General features: G+C 45.9%; 1 long non-coding RNA gene across 3 annotated transcripts in view; it reads right to left on the bottom strand.

Moving 5' to 3' along the window:
• The window catches only part of LOC106010742 (uncharacterized), a 178,934-nt gene that overhangs the window by 18,297 nt on the left and 139,562 nt on the right, over positions 1 to 21,075 (bottom strand). The window contains exon 6 of one of the 3 annotated variants that reach the window (XR_015450279.1): positions 13,227 to 15,143. The exons of the other annotated variants lie outside the window; for them this stretch is intronic. This is a non-coding gene — a long non-coding RNA (uncharacterized LOC106010742). Of the gene's footprint in view, positions 1 to 13,226; positions 15,144 to 21,075 lie in introns of those variants that run through there. 3 annotated transcript variants of the gene reach the window in all.

Raw genomic sequence — 21,075 nt, 5'->3', positions numbered from 1 at the left:
CTTGGCAGTGTCCAGCAAGTGGCAGAGGCTCAATGAATGGCAACTCCCTTCTCTGTTCCCCTCTTCTCCAACCCCACCCCTTGACTGCAAAGGAGGCCAGAACTCAGGGGCACTCAGAGCCCACCACGGCAAGGTAGGGACCTCCAACTTTGCAAAGTTCCTCCCAGGTCTTTATTTGGCAGGAGGAGAAACGAACTACAGATTCAATGTGAGAAGGGACCAGCGATCACTGCAGCAGTGTCAAACCAATTTGTTTGTGTTAAGTGCAGCCAATTAAACTTTTTGTCGTTTTTTTTTTTAAGATATCCCAGGTCAGGCTGTCTTAAGGAAGCTGGTCTCTGGCCAGATGCCTTTATCTACTCTCACCTGACTCACCTGACATGGAGGGAGAAAAATGGATTTCAAACTCACAGAGGAGCAATTCACAGATGGAAATGGTCTGGGAGGACAGGTCAGAGGGAAATGGATGATGAGAACAGTCAGAGAAGCCCAGCCCCTGGGAGGGGAACTGAGTATGGTGGAAAGGAGACCTGGCCCAGGCCTGATTGCTACTCATGGTGCCATCCAGGACCAGTTGCACGAGCATCCCCTGGAACGTGTGAGAATGTGGCATCTCGGGCCAGCACGGAAGGCTCAGTCTCCATCCATAGGTTCCTGGGGCATCTGTGAACACAGGGCAGTTTGAGAGATGCTGGTCTGGACCACTCTGAGATCCAGCCATCCTAAATAAATCTTCCCCAGGCTCAAGGCCAAATAGTGAACTCACTATGGAGATAGATTTAAACCCAGGCAGTCTGACTCCAGAGTCTGGGTATACAGTGAGGCAGAACTAACAGGACTTTGAAGGCGCTATCTCATAGGGAGCAAGCAGGCAGCTGCACTTTGGGGTGATAAGAGGGGGAAAGAAAGCAAATAGTTAACTGGAGGAGCAAATGATGTACTCCCTGGGATAAGAAATTAAGATGTGCAGGAAACCAGGAGGGGACCCCATGGATTCTAGGTGCATCTTTTGTCCAGTCTGAGGGTTAGCTTGCTGCTTTGTCTGTGGGGCAGCCATCTTTGCTCTCTGTATTTGTCTGTTCTGATAAACTTTTAGCCTTAAAACTGGCCCATGTATAATTTCCGTCTGTATAAGGATAAGACCCCACATTGGCTGGTGACACTTATAAGGTATGATCTAAAAATATGGTGAATGGTTAGTTCTTTTTTAAAAAAATATTAAAGACATGTTGCCATTAATCCCCCTGGATTCATTCCGACGGGCTTGTGCCATCATCCTTGCTGCTCTCTGAACCAGCTCCAGAAGTCTTCTTTCTTGAGTGTCTCAGTTGTGCTGTTGGGGCTGCCTCAATGTCCCAAATTGATACAAAATGTTTACCTTTCCTAGTCATTTTAACTTTGGGAAAAAGCCAGAAGTTGCATGCCACCAGAGCCAAGGAATAAAGTGGGTGAGGACACACTATAATGTTTTTATGAGCCTGCCTTTCCATTAGATGGGAGCAGCATTCACCATACCTTTGTTCCAACTTGTAAAGACACTCATGAAAGAGAACTTGCAGAACTGCTTCAGAAAGTGGGAGGAACAATGGGAGAAGCATGTTTGAAGTCAGAGGGAATCTTTGGAGGGGAATTAATGGTAATGTGCCTTTTAATGTAACAAATTTTCTTTGCTTAAACATTCACTCCATATTTTGATCACACCTCATGCAGCCAAGGTCTTCTCTGAATCACTCACCCCTTTCCAAAGCACCTGGCCACTCACCAAGAGATCCTCTTTGTGCTTCCGTGTCTGACTCAAATCCATCCCTTCTAGGTCAATTCTCCACCTGCCCCTGGGGCTCCAGGAACCAAACTCTGAAACACCAATTACATTCAATCTGTGGGAAGCCCTGGTTGGAGATGGAAGGTGGGAAGAGAGAATCACAGGGATTCTTGTCCCAACTCTGGCCCTCAGGGCTGCCCTTTATCCATGACTACCAGTTTCCTTACAGTCACACTGGCTGGGGCTCCTCTCCAGGGCTGAGCTTGTTAAACAAGCTCCCTCCTCCTTTTTCCCTCAGGTCTAAGGAGGTTAATCCCAGCTATTCCCCGGGTGAGTCCTGTTGCTTCCCTCAACTCTGCTGTCTTAACTGCTTTCTTGTTATTCAAGGACAATAAGCCAACACATCTGGACACCACTGCCATTGAAAATTTTGTGTGGGGGATGCACTGTGTAAACGCAGCAGCAGGAATGAATTAAAGGGACAGAGTTTTAAAGGGAAGAGGAAAAAGCAAAAGATAAAAAGCTGCCCCAGAAAGGAGGGGGACAGGGGGCTCCAGAAACATGGATACCTGCAGGGCTTTGTCCCTGGCTTCTTAGCAGGGGGACCTTCTTCCCTGGAATGTGTCACAATCTGATTGGCTCTCTGGGTGGATATGAGGCCACAAGACCCTAATTGGCCACAAGACACCCTGGCCTACATGAACATTCCTTTTGGTGGGCTTTGTTGGATTTCCTCCCACCTGCTTGTCCTTGTCAGGGCTGTAGCTCTGGGATTTATAGGCTGGTTAGGAGCCTTACAGATGTGGTCACTTGGAGTTAGTGATTAAGTAGGGGTTGCATGTGTGTCTACTTCAGTAACACAGTGTCCCTATAGTGAGAATATATATTTTATGTACTAAAGAAGAGTTTTCTTTTAGGTCACGTAGCCCACTCCCCCTTTTGTCTCCTGTGCATTTTACTGGAGGTAGGGTGGCTATCTTGCTTTGTCTGTCAGCTCTCCCCCAGGTAATTTGATGTAAGTTCCTTTGAATTGCTCCCTCCGGTAAAGTTTTAACTCTTTCTAGTCAGGATTACCCAGAAAATCTAATGAAGCTCTCATTCTGATCTTGCCCTGCCTACAGAGCCCTTCCCCTACAAAAAGAGTTTTTAAACGCACAGATCCCCCAGAGGAGTATACGTTACACCACAGGGCTACTAGGGGAAGGACTAGGGCTGGGGTGGGGGAACCCGCTCAGGTGAAAGCCTTTATTGAAGTTTGGGAAGAAATGGGCTAGGAGGGTAAGCAGGCATGGGATTGGCTAGTTGTAATTTCCATGGATTTGGGACCATAATCCTTAACCCTTGGAGTGTGCCAGCAACTTCCGGCAGGGTCCTGACTAAATCAGCAGGCAGCCCAGGCCCATCTCCTTTGACTCTATTCTCTCTTATCCACAGAAACCCCTGGATTCGCTTCACCTGGGCCCTAGGCCCTTCAGTCATTGAATAAATCTGAAACAGAACAAGAATCCCTTTAGAACACACTATTTAAAAATGTAAAATAAAATATTAATGGCCGGAACGCAGCTCAGTGGTAGAGCCTTGCCTAGCGTGTGCGAAGCCCTGAGTTCCATCCCCAGCACTGAAAAAAAAAAGCAAGCAATAAATACACCTTTAAAAGTGCATGTGTCTCTAATAGTCCTTTTAAGGATGATTGCCCCATAAACATAAACAGAGACACCCCACAAATCTTGTATACAGTTGTGCATGGGAAAACAGGAGCAAGCAAAGGACAAGGGACAGAGTGGGTGCAGAAGAAGTTCCTTCCTGTCCCCTGAGAAAGTGGGTCATGGTCATTGTTCTCTACCTGATGCCCAATCCCTGAACTCAGTGGTGCACATCAGTAGCCCAGAAAGTGCTGAACATGCTGCTTGGAGCTCTGAGGCTAATGATGATTTCATATTATTAGCGATCTGCACGTTTTCTGCAGCCAATGAAATAATTGCATAAGAGAGCTGGTGAAAGGAAGAAAGCCATAAATGCCTTTTTCCTTCAGCATTGAAATGGCAAAGCTATAGAACTCATTGCAATTAATTAGCACTCTGTCTTACTGGCACCTTCATCTCCTCATTCCCATACAAACGCAAATAAAGGAGCATCCAGGAGCTCTGCTGCTGACCTCCCCCACCCAGCCAAACACCCCGAAAGGAGCCCTGGCCTGGGGGGAAGTCAAGAAGAAGCTTCCAGAGCTCCCTGCTGGGGAGCAGGGGCTAGGAGGATGCACAGTGAGTGTCAGGGTTGCTAGAAAGACGTACTCCTCCTCGGACAAGGGGACTGGGTGTCCCAGGCCCTGAGCCAATGGCAATAACCCAGGGAATTTCACACAGGCAACAAAAATGCCAACTGCCAGCAGGTAGCCAAGGAGAGCAGAATGTGTGCCCAGCTCCTGTAGCGCTGGAACTCTATGTGACCAGTGCAGTCACCCAGGGTCCTGTACTAGAAGGGCCCCACACCTGCAACCTGATGCTCTGACATTACCTTCTTAAACCCCTGATGGTTTTGTCTTTGAACTCATGACTTCTTAGTGAGGTCCGAGGGAGCAATGGCACATGCACCAGAGGCCTGGGGCTCCCATGCGGGCTCCCCCCACTCTGTGTTCTCACCTCCCTGTGATGATCCTCAGCTGCCTGCACCCCTCCCATCCCCAGGACGAGTAAGTGCCAGAAGGTCAAGGACAAGTAAATGCATTCCACCCTCCCCAAGCACCCGCAAAGTCTGCGCTCTCCACTCAAGCAGCCTCATGCCCAGGGAGGACACTTTACAGCAAAGACATCATGACAGATCAACAGTGAAAGACAGTGGAAGATTCTTTTCAAAAGTGTTTTTTCTGCTTTTGAACAGGACTGGGGTATTTAACTGGGCTCCCTTGGCCTCTGGGTCAGCCATGGCTCCTACCTTCAATCCTTTGAAGGGCACACAGAGACTCTGCCATGTGCGTGGTCCAGACAGTGGGGCTAGGGGTGGAAGTCACAGCTCCCTCAAAACTCTATAACCCTAAGGCTCATGGCCCCTTCTCTACAACTGTCAACCCCGCTCACTGGCTGGAGAAAATCCAAATTACTGTTCAATAACTAGTGTTGTGAGAAGGAGATCTTCACACCTATTTTTAAAAGCCCCAAGCCCTGGAAGGAATTTACTTAGCTGGAGAAAGTGAAGCAACTTAGTAGAGACGGGACCTAATAGCATAGTTCGGTTCTTAATGGTAGAGTAGCTCTGTGGTGCTGCCCCATAGTGGTTAAATATACAGGAGCTGGGGTCAGAACTGATTATGTTCCAGGTTCTGCTAGTTAGTTTGAAACTTTTCTAAGTGCAGAGAGCCTCATTTTTTTATAAGAGTCTCAGAGTCTCATTGTTTTCAGCTGTAAAATGGATGCCATTGAAGGAAGGGAGGAAGGGGAGGGGAGAAGGGGAAGAGAAGAGGGAGGAGTGGAGGAAGGAGTGGAGGAGAAGAGAATGGAGAGAAAAGGAAGAAAGAGTATTCAACAACATGGAAGGCCAGTAAGCAGGTGCACAGAAGCAGGAAGCATGAGAAAGAAGAAAAGGCAATGGAATCCCCTGAGTAGCATCAGTGCTGGTGGTGACAGGGTCACAGTTCCATGTCCTTTGGAAGGATGAGGGCCAAGACATTCAAACACCAGCTCTCAACTGCTTGAGGTAGGATGCAGTCCACTGCAGCTAAAGCAGAGGGAAGAGGTGAGCCAGGAGGACTCGACACAGGGACCAAAGCTGTCTGCCTCAAGGGCCCAGCTACAACAGGCAGCTGAGTGGTGGGCAGCTCAGGGATGCTGCATGCAGAGATCTGGAGGAAGAAGTTGTGGCCAAGCAGGTGTGGCACAGCCCTGATCAGTGTGGAGGGAGAGGTCTGGTCCTGTCCCAGGAAGAGGCTCACCTCCCTCTCCCATACTTCTATTCCTGGCTCTGGTGCTCAGGCCCCTCCTTGGAAAGCTGGTGGGGATTGGGAGGTGACTCAGCCTGGGAGGGCAGAAGGGCATAGCCTCACCAGCCAATATGACACCCTCTTCCTCTGCTGGGTCTGCTTTATTTTTGCCCAACTCTGTGTGTGTGTGTGTGTGTGTGTGTGTGTGTGTGTGTGTGTGTGTTACTGGAGATTGAACCCAGAGCCTTCACACATCCCCAGTCCCTTTTTATTTTTTACTTTGAGACAGATTCTCTCTAGGTTGCTAAATTGCCCAGGCTGGGCTTGAATTTATAATCCTTCTGCCTCAGTCTCCCAGAGTGATGGAATTACAAGTGTGCACCACCATATCTGGCTTGGTTTTGCCAAGCTTCTTGCAATTAGACCTATTTCCAGAGACAACCCTCATGTTCGGCCCAGATGGCAAATCATTATCCTGTAAAACTGAAGGAAACCTGCTATGTGCAACCCTGCACACATGCAGGTGAATAGACGTGGGGATGGAGGGTGGGCTGCAGGCACAAGGGCTGGGCTCCCCTTCAGCTCCCCCCACCCTGACCATGATGTCAGTATTTCTAAGAAGCGATGCTGATTAAGCACTCACAATTTGCTTGCCCCTTACAAAGGCCGATGCATTTAATCCTTATGTCACCCCTATGACAAGCATTATTCACATCCCCATTTTGCAGAATAAGAGCTAGAGGAATAGAGATGCTAAGTAACCTGTTGAGGGACACAGCTGGTCCATGGTATAGAGGGGATCCAGATGCAGACAGCTGGCTACCCCAAACCAAAGGCACATTTCTCCCTTCTGTAAAATGGGCTCAAAGACCTCCCAAAGGGGGCTTTGGCCTCTGGTGAAAGTGGCTGGAAAGAAGAAAGTAGAAGCACAAAGCAAAAGTAAAGACAGCCAGTGTGTGCTGGATTCCTCCCCAGGCAGGATAGAACAGGAACCAAGAAATGCAAGAGGGGCCCAGGCCAAATTCTGGTCATTGGCTTCCTGGCTGGCTCCTCTGCCACCAGCTGCTGCCACCATCCTAATTCTGTTGTCCATCACTACCCACCACACCCTCAGGAAGACAGAAGCCACAGAGGGCACAGCTGGTGGACATGGGCACCGGCTGTGGTGTAGTTCGTGACAATCAAAGCATCCCCCGGAAGAGATCCAGCAGCTGAATTCCCAATGCTCTGAGCTAGGATGCTGCAGAAATGGAAGTGTGTGGCATCTACGATGATGACAATGTGGCCCAAGGACAACATCGCTGCAGGCATCCATGGCTCTCCTTCCTGCCCAGCCCTGAAAGCTGGTCTCAGAGTGGCTCATTCAGAAGGGACCCTCCCCACTAGCAGGAACACCTACCTTCTTCTGTCTGTTCTGCCAGGGGTAAAAGGACCAAAACTCTCCAGCAGAGTTAATTCTGTGCCTGGCCACATCCAGCCCTAGCCAAACCCAGAGGCCAGCCAGGACCATTTTTAATTCTTTTGCAATCAGCATTTTCCTTTCTTCATTTGCTGGTTGAATAATGCAGCCTGTAAGAAAAGGGCCCTCAGCACAATTCTGGTGCTCGTTTACAATGGAAATTGGGAAAACGGCGGAACGCATACTGCAAAATGCATTTAAAAGAAGATGATTCAATTGGATTTGGCAGCTCTGATATTCAGGACCAGAAGGAGAAAATCTGTCTATGATTTGAACATGTATAATTAAGATGAAAGCCGTAAGTACTGGGTGCATTTCTTAAGATGTCACCGGCTTTGTTGACTCCAGGCATTCTGATCAGTGGTGCAGAGCGCTTATTTCTGAAATCTGAATTGCTATGAGTGAGATGCCTTTTTAAAACCAGCACCATGGAGCCGAGTCAAACCCTGACGCTGCACAGATCATCAGATGGAGCGAAGGCAGAAGGGGTGAGGCAGGGAGAGCAAAGAGTCCCTTGGGACCAGCTCTGATCATCCCCCAAGGTATGTGACTAAACCTTACAGACAGAAGTACAGGCAGAATTGGACCCATTCTGAGTATCCAGTTTTGATTCTTTTTCTGGTGGCAATGAGAGTGCCAGGGCCCTGGGAACTGCTCCATCCTGAGAATAGAGAGCATACTGTGAATGTGGGATTATGACCTTTCAAAGTGGCAATGTGGTAGGGTAGCCCCACTTTATGCATGATTTCATTTGTCAGGGTTTCAGTTACCCAAGGTCAACCACAATCCAAAGATACTAGATGAGAAATTCCAAAATTAAACAATTAAGTTTGAAATTGTGTGCCATCCGAGGGCTGTGATGAAATTCCTTGCAATCTCATTCTGTCCTATGACATGACTCATCTTTGTCCAGTGTATCCATGTTGTATATGCTACCCTCCCATTTGCCACTTAGTAGCTATCTCAGTTATCAGGTGGATATGGTGTTGAGGTATCACAGTGCTGAGTCCAAGGAACACTTAGGTACTAGCCTAAGGCTATATCACAGCATCTGTGTCATATTTACCACCCTTCAGCGCACCACACTGCACAGGGACTGCATTGGCTCATATCACTACAAGGCGATGTACTAAAAGCAGTAATACAGGAAGATATTTGGCGAGGGGGGATACCACATCAATTTAACTTTAGTGTAGTATATTATTTTAATTGTTTGATTTTATTATTAGATGTTGTTAGTCTCTTACTGTGTCAAGTTTACAAATTAAACTTCATCATACATGTGTATATGTATAGAAAACATACTGTATGTAGGATTTGGTTTTATCCAAGGTTCCAGTGTCCCCTCAGGTTGAATGGGGACGATAGTGTGGAAAAGTCCTACAGCAGGAAGCAGAAGCAGATCAAGTCCCATTGCCACCCCTTGCTAGTTGAGGAAACTTGAGCAGGTTAATTAGCTTCTCTGTGCCTCAGCTTCCTCATCTGTAAAATGGAGCAAAACAACAGAATCTCCCTCATAAAATGTTGCAGAAATCTCGGAAAGAAATACATGGAGACACAGATTTCGGATAAAATAATAAAATTTCTTCTCGCGAGCGGGGCGAGAATGCCAGAAACCGGTCTGGTCAGTATCTGGGGGGATGGTGGGGCCTTTGTTCAGCATTTCCCTTTTTATATCCTTTTTAGCCATTATCTCATCCCTAGTGGTCTTTGATGTGTAAATAGAATCCCAGTTCCTATCTACAAGTCACAGACACAAGATAGGCCATATACATTGTAAATTCACCCTGGCATGGTAACTTTGTTAGGTTAATGAAGTTACCTGTTAGAGTCAGAGAATCATCACCTTGAACAAGGAGTTATGGGAAAAGCAAATCTTAAGAGAACACATTATTTTGTTTCTACAACTACCTTAATATGCAATCCATTAAGTTATCTAAAACTTTTCCGTATCAAAGAGGATTAGACAACTCAGTGCAGTTATCAGTGTAAATCCTGGCATCCTGGGGCACTCACTTTTGCTATCTTCTGCCCTCTCTCTCAAGCCACCCCACCACCACCACCAAATCTCCACTGGCCCAACTCACCTGCTCTCTGGGCCCTCTGGGATCCTCATCTTTGCAGAAAGCAGAATGTAACGACATAACCAACCGGTGGCATGAGATGACCGACTCAGTTACAGAACTGCTGGCAGCCCAACAGCCTGCTCCACAAGGAGCTGGAGGCCTCGCAGAGCTGACTCCCAGGTGGCACTGCAGGACAGAAACTTGGGGCTGGGACAAGTCACGTGACTGCACCTGTCATGTGATTTGATAGGCCATGAGGGAAGGGACTGGAATCCCTGGGTCTCCTCTTTTTTCAGATGGGAAAGGGCGGGGGGTGGGGGGAGGCCCAGAAACTGGTCTGAGCCCTGGCCACACTTCTCAAAGGCCTGGCCTTCTCCCTGAGCAGTCCCCCTTCTCTTGGGAAGGGTAGTGCGGGTTCGGGGAAGAGCAGAGCAAATCCCCTGCCCTGTAGAAATTTCACAGGCTCCTCCATAGTCCAGATTCCACAGAGCCCTAGCCAGTGCCTTCTGTGTATGCAGGCAGCTGGCCCTGAGGCTGTCACCCAGCCTGGTCCCAAAGGCCATGGCACTGCCTATTGCGTCCATCAGGTTTCCAGTGAGTACCCACAGCCACCTGACAGAGATAAACCTTTCTACCCAGAGGGACACCTGGAAACAACAGGCACAGCTGGGGGAGTTCTACACAGGGTGGGGAAACTGAGGCTTGCCAGGGCTTAGCAGAGAGCTAAGAACAGTGAGAATCCAGCCCCCTCGTGCCTAATTCTGCCTCAGGGCACTGGAGTTATTTTAAGTGACTCCAAGGGCCCCGGCTCTGCCTCATACCTGCTCTGTGACCTTTGGAAAGTTACTGGACGTCTGTCTCTGTTCCATCACTTGTAAATGGAGACAAAACTGCATTCCAGGAGATGTTCAAGGAAGCTGGCCTGGTAGAGCAGGTAATGAATATACTTTATCTCTCTTTCCTTTCCTGACTTTCCATCTCATCCCATCTGCTTCTCTTTCAAAGCCACTTAAAACTCAGAAAGCTCCATGCCTCTGAGATGGTTCAATCTTTAACATCAATGTGCCCTGTGCTACCCTATGAGTCTGAAGGTGAGGACCCCAGAAATTCTACCTGGAGGGAGACAGAGGCTGGATTGTGAGCACACGTCTTCTCCATGTCAGGAAATCCCCATGGCTTCTTCCACCAGAGCAGAAAAGGGCCTTCAGGCCTCTGATCTGGAGCCTTCTGATGCAGTACAGTATGAAAAATGAATGTTCTGGCTTTACAAGCTTTGTTTCTTGCTTTTCACCTCCCAAATCAGGCATAGCTTATAGGAACAGAAGCGATCCTGACAAGAGTGGAAGAAACGGAGAGGGAGGCAATGGAAACACCAGCCAGAAGCTGAGGTCTTCAGGAAAGGGATACACTGCTTGCCTACTGCACGCTAAGAGAATGTTGATGCTCAACGCTTGAAAGACAGGGACTGGCCGGGCCAGTGTGTGTCCCACAGTGCCAGAGTACATGGTCAATCTGATGGTTGCCAGGTAAGGACAGCCTGAAATTGGCACCCACTCTTTGCAAAGATAGCACCCACCATTAGCAAATGGCTGATGCTGGGTCCCGGAGGTCAGGACCTGAGGTCCATGCAGCTCCAGGGTCCCAGTGCCTCCCCATCAAGGAGAAGAGGCAATTTCTCCCCTGTAGCAATTTCCCCCATCAAGGAGGCCAGGAGGGACAAGCATAAGAGGAAGTACCAGCTAGGGATGGAAGGCCATCCACCAGGACTGTGTCCTTAGGGACTTCATGAGCTGGGAAGAGAAGAAAAGGATCCTTCAGCCCTCCGCCCAGCGTTCCTGGTGTCCGACAGTGTGAAAGTGTTTCTGGTTTCAGGTGTTGTGTTTCTTGTTTGTGTTTTGCTTTTAATCTTCCAAATCAATAAAACGATGGGAATGGAGGAAGTTAGCTCCATTTAAAAGCCAGAAACTAAGCAGAGAGAGTAAAGATATTTCATTCAAAAGTGGTTAAACACAAGCAAGATTCCCTGAAAGGAGGAAGCCCCATGTTGAGAACATCCTCTCAGGCAGAACATCTCATTCCCTGCTCAAGTTAATAAAGAAGAGATTCATACTTCATACTTCGGAGGCTCCTGTGAGGTTGGGCTGATTGGGAACAAGGGTTTGTATGAATACCAAGGTCTTTTCTTTTAAGACAGACAATCTTAATCTGAAAATCCAAAATCTCAAATGGCCCCAAATCCAGATCTTTCAGAATATCAATGTGAGTCCACAGATAGAAAATTCCACACCACAAAAATTTATTTCATGCATAAAATTATTGATGATATTATATAAAATCATCTTCAGGCTTTATGTAAAACATACATATGAAACATAAATAGATTCTGTGGTTAGAGTTGGATCCCATCCCCAACATATCTCATTATGCATATGCAAATATTTCAGACTCAAACAGAAAATCCCAAATCCAAACACTTGTGGTCCCAAGCATTTCAGGTGAGATGTCCAACCTGTACATGTATGATCTTCTCCTCTGCAGTGAGGAGGTTGATTCTGGCTCATCACACACACACACACACACACACACACACACACACACGCCTTCCACTGAAGAGGCCTCTGCAGGTTGGCTCTGGGCAAGGAATGGCTGCTAATGAGACAGAGCCCCTGGTGGGGCCACTGCTCAGTCCTGTAGTCTTAGACAAGTGCTAAAGCTCTTCACGGTACCATTCACCATCTGTACCACAGAGTGAAGTTCCTACCCTCTTCCAGGAAAGCTTGTGTCCCAGACCACCAGGGCACATTTTCCCAGCCCTCACAGCTGGGACACAAGCGTGTGCCCCATCTAGTCAACAAGATCAAGAAAACCTGTGGGAAGTCTCTGGAAAAAACTGTTCTACCTGATTTAAAACAGAAAAGCAGTGCTTGGGGGTATAGCTTAGTAGTAGTGTGTGTGTTCAGCATGTCCAAGGCCCTGGATTTAATCCCCAGCATCAAAAAATAACACAAAATCTCTGGAAGGCCAAAGCAGGAGGACTGCAAGTTTGAGCTCATCCAAGACCCTACCCCAAAGTAAAAAAATTTTAAAAGGGTTGAAGGTGTAGCTCAGTGCAAAGACCTTGGGGCTTGAGTTCAATGTCTAGTCAGTGCCAGAGAAAAATAAGATAAAATAGGGAGAAAAGGGGAGAGAGAGAGAAGAGGAAGGAGGCAGAGGAAAAGGAGGAGAAAGAGAAGGAGAGGAAGAAGGGGAAGATAAAGGAGGAGAAGGAGAGGGAGGCTAGGGAAGAAGGAAGGCAGAATAGGAATAGGAGGGAGGGGCAGGGAGAGAGGGAAAAGAGATGAAAGGAGCCTTTGCTGTCTGTCATGGTTTGGATCTGAAATGTCCTCTAAAAGCTCATGTGTTGAAGGCTTGAGCTTCAAAGCAGCAGTGTTCAGATACGGTCTTCGAGAGGTGAATGGATCACAAGGGCATGAACCTCATCAATGGGTTAATCTATTGCTGGATTCATACATTAATGGGTTTGGGGAGAGGAGCTGTTTTAAAAGCGCTCTCTCCCCTGTCCCTCTTCTTCCTCTCCTTCTCCCTCTCCCTCTTTCTTCTGCTCCTTCTCCCTTTCCCTCTTTCTCCCTTCTCCCCCAGCCCCACTCTCCCATTCCTGGCCACTGTGACATGAGCAGCTTTACTTAGCCACATACTCCCCACAGACCCATAGCAACGGAGCCAGCTGACTATGGACTGGACCCTCTGAAACCATGAGCCACAATAAACCTTTCCTGCTTCATATTGATTGCCTGTGGTACTTTGACACAGTGACTGAAAGCTGAACAACTTATAACCCTTGCTAGCTATGAGCATGGCTGGGTAAAAAGGGAGCCTGAAGCTGCTGCCACAGTCTTATGAAAAGAAGAGCCTGGAAACCATAGAGAGGCTGCCAGAGCCCTGCATGGCTGCCCAGCAAAGCAACCCCAGAACACACGCTCCATATTCTTAATGAAATAAAAGATGATTTAAGGTACATTTCTCTGGACAGTGCTACTGGCAGCTGAAGGCACCCCCTGCTCCTTCCCAAGCCTGATAGCTCCACTATGGAGCAACAAGACCAGCACGGGAAGATCACCCTGAGGTGGCACAGCACATGTGAAGGGTGGCAGGGTTCATGCCACAGGGATGGCCACCAAACATGGTCCTTCCAAACCCAAGCCTTGACCTCCAAACCCACATCTTTGAAGGTTCAAGCCCAGCTTCCCAGAACCCAGGCCAGGCGCCAAGGAGCCACCCAGGGGCCAGGATTTAGAGAAGCCCCAGGGTTCAGGAGAGATGGAGTTTCTGTCTCCAGGTTCCAAATGCCTGACTGCCCAGGAGAAAAACTCATGAGCTCTCATGATGGAGAGAAAAAGTCAAGGAACTGAGCTGCAGGGGCTGTGACCATCTGACCCCTCCAGAAGGTGCTGCTCCAGGAAATGCCAGTCGAGCTTCAGCCCCTGCTTTCATTAATAAAATAATGATGAGTCATTTAACTTTGCATGTGAAGAGTGGAGCAAATTACCTGTGTCTATATTGCTTAATGAAGGAGGCACTAACAGGACCTTTGCTGCCTGCTGGAACTGAAGCTGACCTATTGCAGGAAGCAATTTTATGCCCTTGGGTTTGCCACTTGACTGAAGCCATCCATCAGGCCAGGAGCACACTGCCACCAATACGCTCCACAGGAGCCTGGGGGTCCTCTGCCACTCAGCCCGTCCCTTTCTAATGCACTCTGGCTTTTTTAACCCATTGAGCCTTCAACCTTAAGTAATAGCATGGACATGAACCACTGGGCCCCCATTAGCTAACTCTTGGGGATGCAGGTGTGCAAGCTCCCCTTTGATGATGTGCCCATGTGATGTTTCCCCATGAAGGCCGGGGCCTAGACTCCTATCCCTGGTCACAGGAAGTACCTACACCACCCATGGCCTTCTGAGGTGAAAACATTGAGAAAAGTCGGGATCCAGCCACGCAGGAGTCACCCTGAGGGCAGAGAGACCCACTGGAAGTTGGCATTAAGTTTCAGTGTCTACATGCTTTTTTCCCATTTCTTCTAATTGCAATATAATTTCCACACTGTAAAAAGTGGTCCCATGGACCCCACAGCATTCAAGACACAGAACCAAGCCTGGCATGATGGTGCATGCCTGTAATCCCAGCACTTGGGGTGCTGAGACAAGAGGATCACAAGTTTGAAGCCAGCCTGTCTCAAAAAAAAAAAATAAAAGAGCAAAAGAGTACACAGAACCACCCAGAATTTATCATATCAGCCCCCAGAATTTCCCTTGAGCCACTGGTGATCAGCCGAACCCCTACACCCAGCCTAGCCTACCACACTAATCTGTCTTCTGTCCGTGGGGTTTGGTCTTTTCCAGTGTGCCATATACGCCGGGCAGCTCTTTGAGTCCGGGGTCTTTCACTTAATTGTCTGCATTTGAGACACATTCATGTAGTTTTATGCATCTGTAGTTTGCTCCATGTTAGTGCTGAATGGCCTTGCACCACATGGATTTGTCACAGTGGTCTGTAGGGTCTGAGGTTGCTCAGTAGCACCTGCCTTCCCTGAGCCAGGCACTCACATGTCTATTATTTCAACTGATCCTCAACAAAAACCCAGGGCAGGCACTCTATTACTTCCACATTAGAGATCAGAGCGGAGGGCCACATGGCAGATGGGACCATCCCTCACCCCTTCCCTCTTCCATGCATTTGCTGAATGAGCAGCTCATGGGGCCTGTTCTGGGGACCCATGGAGAATCATACTCACCCCCTGCCTCCTGATGTGGAGTCTGGGACCCTCCTTCTGTCTGCTGAGCTTTCCTGCACCTGACAGAAAAGGTTGCAGTTGTTGGGTGGGTGTCCTGCACACAGGGACCCCTCATGAATGTAAGGACAGAAAAGATGAGACAGCTCAAAACGCTGAAAGATATAAAGAAGAGGCCATTGGAGAGGTGTTTTTCCAGCTCGTGTGCACTCTTGAAATGCTAAAATTTCTTCCATTAGACATACCTGCCAGTAGCAGCCTGCAAGTCAATACATTTTTCCTGTGCCCAGTGTCTCCAGCATTTGTATTTGGGCAACAAAAGCAGAGAGTAGACTAGAGGCAGGAAGAGCCATAGTTGAGGCATCACCATAATGCCAGGCCTGCTCCGTCCCCTGCTCCTGGCTCACAGCCCTGAGACTGGCTGTTCCCGAGGTGGAAGACACCTACTCACCTACTGGAAACCTCCTCATCAGCCAGTTTACACCTGAGGAAGTTCTCCAAACAATGCAGCAGAAGCAACAATTTTCTGGATTTAGTTTCCAGGGGAAGAAACACCAATGCTCTGCAATTTTAATGTTCTGTGTAGGACGGGAGTCTGGGATTTGCCCAGCTTTTCTCAACCTGTACCACAAAAAGATCCCTGTATGGGATCTCCAGAGAGATCCAGTAAAACTGTCCACTACTAGAAGGTCCTCAGGCAAATGCCCTGCTCGATTGTTCTCTCGGGCTATGGGAAATGCCTAGATTGACACGAAGCATTTGAGTTTTTGTTCTGCCATGCTGGGAATCGAACCCAAGGCTTCCACATTGAACTGTATCCCCAGCCCTTTTTATTTTTATTTTTTTATTTTGAGATGTGGTCTCACTAAGTTGCTCGGGCTGGGATTCGACTTGTGAGCCTCCTGCCTCAGCCTTACAGAGTGCTGGAATTATAGACATATGCTACCAGCTGATATTTAAAGAAAGAAAGGAGAAAGGGAAAGATGGAAGGAGATGGAAAGTAACAGGAAATTGAGGGAGAGGAAAGGGGACCTTTTCAGAGGGGATCTGTTTTTAGTTTTTTATTTAACCGCAAAAATATGTGTGGTGAATCACAAGAATTTTGGATTCAAACACTCTATTCCATCACTTAGGAGTGGGATGTTCACTTTACTTTCCTGAGACTCAGTCTCCTTGTCTGTAAAACTGGGATACTAGTACCTACCCCTCAGGATTTGAAGGAGGCTTACAAAGGATGGCCATTTTCGCTGTCCCCTTAATGCCTATCATGGAGAAATCACCAAATAGCTGTTCCTGCTGCTCTTCTGGTTTTAGAGCCTTTCTGAGAAGGCTTGGTGCAGCCTCACCAGGGCCTAGAACCCCACGTAGCTTGGACTCTTGGAGACTCAGATTTCATTCCTGCCTGGACCTCAAGGGCAGCCATCCCGCTGGCCCCCCAACGAAGGTTTGAAGCATCTCTCTCCACTTGCACTTGGCTTGGTGTCTGTATTCATGGCCTCCTCTACCTTCGCTTCCCTGCCCCGCCTGTAAGCAGAAGGTTGGAGAAATAGAGATATGCAGGGGTGGTGGTAGCCCATGGTCCCCCCGGCCTGAGCTTGAGGAGGGGTGGAAAGGACTTTGTTGGAATGGATGATCAGCCCTTCACCCATCAGCTTCCACTAAATTATTAAACACTGGCAAGGATGCCGGGGGCTGTGCCTTTTGCTAACAGATGGCTGCAACGGAATCTCTGGGCATCATCTTGACGGAGCATCAACAGGGAAGTGAGCACAGCCCAGGGAGCGCAGCTGCAGGAAGGGATGCCACCCCCTCGTCCTCTGCACTTCTCCACTCTACTTCTCATGCTCCTGACTACTGAGTACTGCCCAGTGCTGCAGATGCAGTCATGTTGCCCAAGGCCCCACTTTGTGCTTGGTGATACACATGCACGATTTTATTTCTTTTTTTTTTATTTTATTTTGTTGGTACATTTTAGGTATACAATACAATGACATTCATCATTGGAAATCTGCACCTTTACATAATCTCTCTTGGTTCTTATTTTTCTCCATTCCCCCAACCTCCCTTCAACCCCTCCATCCCTCCCTATTTACAAAGGCTTTTTTCCATTTTTCCATTTTCTCATATTAATTCCATTCCCTTCTTTCCTTTCCCCTACCCCTCCCACTTCCCCCTCCCCTTTGCCCCTTTTCTTCCTATTTCACATTATTTATTATACCTTTCAGTCCTTATGTACACTTTCAGTTTCTCACACTAGAGAAACTATTCGGTATTTACATGTGTGTCCTGTTTATTTCACTTAAGAGTATCGCCTCAATGTGCATCCATTCAGCTATAAAAGTCTCTAATTGATCCCAAGCTCCTAGGGCAGAGAAGGTGAGCTGGTCCCAGCACGTGGAAGGAAGCTCCCCCTCCACCATTCCAAGCTCCTAGGGCAGAGAAAGTGAGCTGCGCAGGTGCCAGAAGCACCCCCCCCACCCCGCCATGGAAATGAGAAGACACGTAAACAAGCCTCAAAAACAGACTTCTGGATCACCTACAGCAACCCCAAAGGGAAACGAGATGGAACAATCTGATACTCAACCACCTGGACTCCCTGAACTGGCAACAAAAGAGGATCTGGAAAGAATGAAATCGGAAATAATTACTCAGATAACAGCAAAGATTTTGCTCATGGTGCAAGACGTGATTAATAAATCTAGAGAGGACACAGATAAAAAATAGAGGAGCTGAGGAACATGATGGAATCCCAACATAGGAAACAAATGGAATCCATAAAACAGATGCAAACAGATTTCCAGGAGATCAAAAACTCCATCGAAAGTCTACGCAGCAGAATGAACCAATGTGAGGATAGAATTTCAGATACAGAAGAAAAGATTGCAATTAGTGACCAGGAAAAGAAAAATTGCTTTAAAATTGTAAAGGAACATGAGAAATCAATCCAGCAGCTGCTAGACAATGCAAAGAAAAATAACATAAGACTGATTGGAGTCAATGAAGAAAGAGGAGAGAGTGCAGATGACATAAAAAAAAAAACAAAACTGTTCACAGAAGTGATGGCAGAAAACTTCCCAAAGAGGGGAAAAGAACTTGACATACAGATAAGTGAGGCATATAGGACTCCAAATAGCCTTGATCAAAAAAAATCTACACATAGGCATATAATAGTTAGGTTTCCAGAAATCCAACAGAAGAATAAATTTCTACAAGCAGTGAGAGAAAAGAAACACATCATATACAAAGGAAAGCCCATCAGAATCACAGCAGACTTCTCAGTGGAAACCCTCAAGGCAAGAAGAGCTTGGAGTGATGTATTTCAAGCCCTAAAGGAAAACAGCCTCCAACCCAGATTGATGCACCCTGCAAAACTATCTTTCAAAATTGGTGGAGAAATAAGATACTTTCATGATAAAGAGCACCTTAGGAACTTCATGAATACCAAACCGGCACTCCAAAAAATTTTAGACAATACCCTAGGAAAAGACAATGAAGATCACAACCCCAGGAAACCCAGCAGAATGAATCTATTGGGCGTGACAAATTAAACGCAAAGGGGGAGAATCCAACAAAAAGAAAAGGTCATGACAAGGCTTTTAAAACTTTTAACTTCATCTCCCTACTGAGTGTATAGTTCAATCTTGTTATTGTACTGATTAGTATTTTTCTGATTCTAGAGTTGTACACCTTTCCTTGTGCTATACTGGCTATTTATCATCTTCTTAGGTCTACTTCTTAATTGGGTTGTCTATTAATGAGCTCTAAGAATTCTTTATATATTCTGGTCATAGGTTATATGCATTGTAAATATGGTCTGTTTAAGGACTACTTTTCATTATAATGATGTCAATTAAAGTTCTAAATTTTGATGGAATCTCATTTATCAATTTTTTTCTTTTATACATCATGTCTTTTGTATACTAGGTAGTTCTTGCCTACCCTAAATTCATAAAGATTTTCCCTTATAATTTCTTCTTAAAGTTTTATAGTTTTAGGCTTTCTTATTTAGGTTCATAGATCCCTTCAAGTTATTTTCATGTATGGAAATAAAGGGTTGAGGTTAATTTTTTATATACGGATACCAGGTGTTCTAGTGCCGTTTGCTGAAAACACTATCTCTTCCTCGGCTCTTGAATTGAGTTTATATTCTATAAAATGCTAATATTAAATAATCTTTCAAAATTCAGTGGACCATATATATGTGGTTCTATTTCTAGATTCTCTGTTTTATTCCAATGATCTATATGTCTTTCCTTATACCAACACTGCCTTGATTACTGTAGCTTTAGAAGAAGTCTTAAAATTAGGTACTAAACGTCTTCCAACACTGTTTTTGTTTTTGTTTTTGTTTTAACTTTTCTAGGTCCTTTGTACTCCTACATAACTTTTAAATTTCAATATCCAATTCTTCATTTATAGCAAGTATACACAGACCTGAATTTTTATATATACCTTGTGTTTTCTAATCCTGCTAAATTCAAATACAATTTCTAGGAGCTCTTAGAGATTTCTTAGTATTTTCTCTGTAGATGATCATTTCACGTACATATAAAGATTTTGCTTCTACCTTGCCAATCCTATCCTAATTCTGTCATTTTATTGCCAGACTATTTTGGTGGGGCCTAGGTTTCAAAGTTTAATGGACAGATAAAGACAGATAATGCCCTTGTTCCCCACCTTAAGGAGAAAGCATTGTATCTTCTCCATTCATATATGGTGTTCTCGCTGGAAGTATGGAGTACATGCCTTTAATCTGTTGAGAAGGTTCTGTTCTACTTCTAGTCTCCTGATAGCTTTTACCATGAACAGCTGTGGAATTTAGTCCAATACTTTTTCTCCAACTAGTGACAGGATCATATGGCTTTTTCCTTTCCTCTGTTAAAATGATGACTTTTGGGGGTGGATCTTCCTTCCAATGCTGAACCAACACTGCCATCCCTATAACAAAACCACTTTCTGCATACTGCCAGATCTGACTTTTAATAGTTTGTTTTGTTAAACAAATTTCTATGTTCATACTTTTTTCTTCTATTATCTTTATCCAGTTTTAGGATTAGCACAATGTCAAGTTCCTAAAATGAGGGGAGAAGCGTTCCTTCTTTTTTCTGCTTTAATTGTTTGATATAATTTATCAGTTAAAATGTTTATGAGCCTGCTGCTGTCATATAGGTAGGTTTTCAAGCTAGGAATATACTTTCTTTAATAGGTGCTATTCAAATTTTATATTTCCTCCAGAGTTAGCTTCATTAATTTGTCTTCCAAGGTACTTCTTAGAAGTTGTCAAATTTATTTCAAAACAGATTTTTGAAATATGCTTTCTATATCCTTTTAAATTCTGGAAAATCTGTGGTAATGTCTCCTAGATCTTGATATTATAATTTTTAAAATGTATAATTGATATTGTGTAACAGGAAGAAAAGATCTAAAGGTGCAGGGGAAGTGGGAGGGGTAGGGGAAAGGAAAAAAGGGAAAAGAAAAAATATGAGAAAAGGAAAAAAATGGAAACAAAGTCTTTGCAAATAGGGATGGGTGGAGGGGATGAAGGGAGGGCAGGGGAAGAGGAAAAAAAAGTGAGAACCAAGATACTCATGTAAAGGTACAAGAGCCCAATGATGAATGTAACTGTATTTTATACCTAAAATGTACCAATAAACTTAATGGGGAAAAAAAAGTCTCTAATTTCTCATTTTTTATAGCTCAGTAGTACTCCATTTTATAACCAAACCACATTTTCTTTATCCAGTCTCCAGTTGATGGGCAATTGGACTGCTTCCAAGTTTTAGCTATTACAAATTGTGCTGCTATGAACACGGGTGCACATATATTACTGTGGTATGATTCTTTTAATTCTTTGGTGAAGATATCCAGCAGGGGAATAGCTGGGTCAAATGAGACTTCTAGTCCTAGTTCTTTGAGGTATCTCCATACTGATTTCCACAGTGGTTGCACCAGTCTACACTCCCACCACCAGTAGATCAGGGTTCCTCTTTCCCCACAGCCCTGCCAGCATTTGTTCTTGGTTGATTTCATGATAGCAGCCATTCTTTCTGGGGTGAGGTGGAATCTCAGTGTTGTTTTCATTTGTAT

This window comes from Heterocephalus glaber, unplaced genomic scaffold (assembly GCF_053883595.1).
Source record: "Heterocephalus glaber isolate CG9 unplaced genomic scaffold, H.glaber_assembly_v1.0 deba00000937, whole genome shotgun sequence".
Taxonomy (NCBI): domain Eukaryota; kingdom Metazoa; phylum Chordata; class Mammalia; order Rodentia; family Bathyergidae; genus Heterocephalus; species Heterocephalus glaber.
Note: the sequence above shows the minus strand (reverse complement) of the source record. Positions and strands in the feature narration are given on the sequence as shown.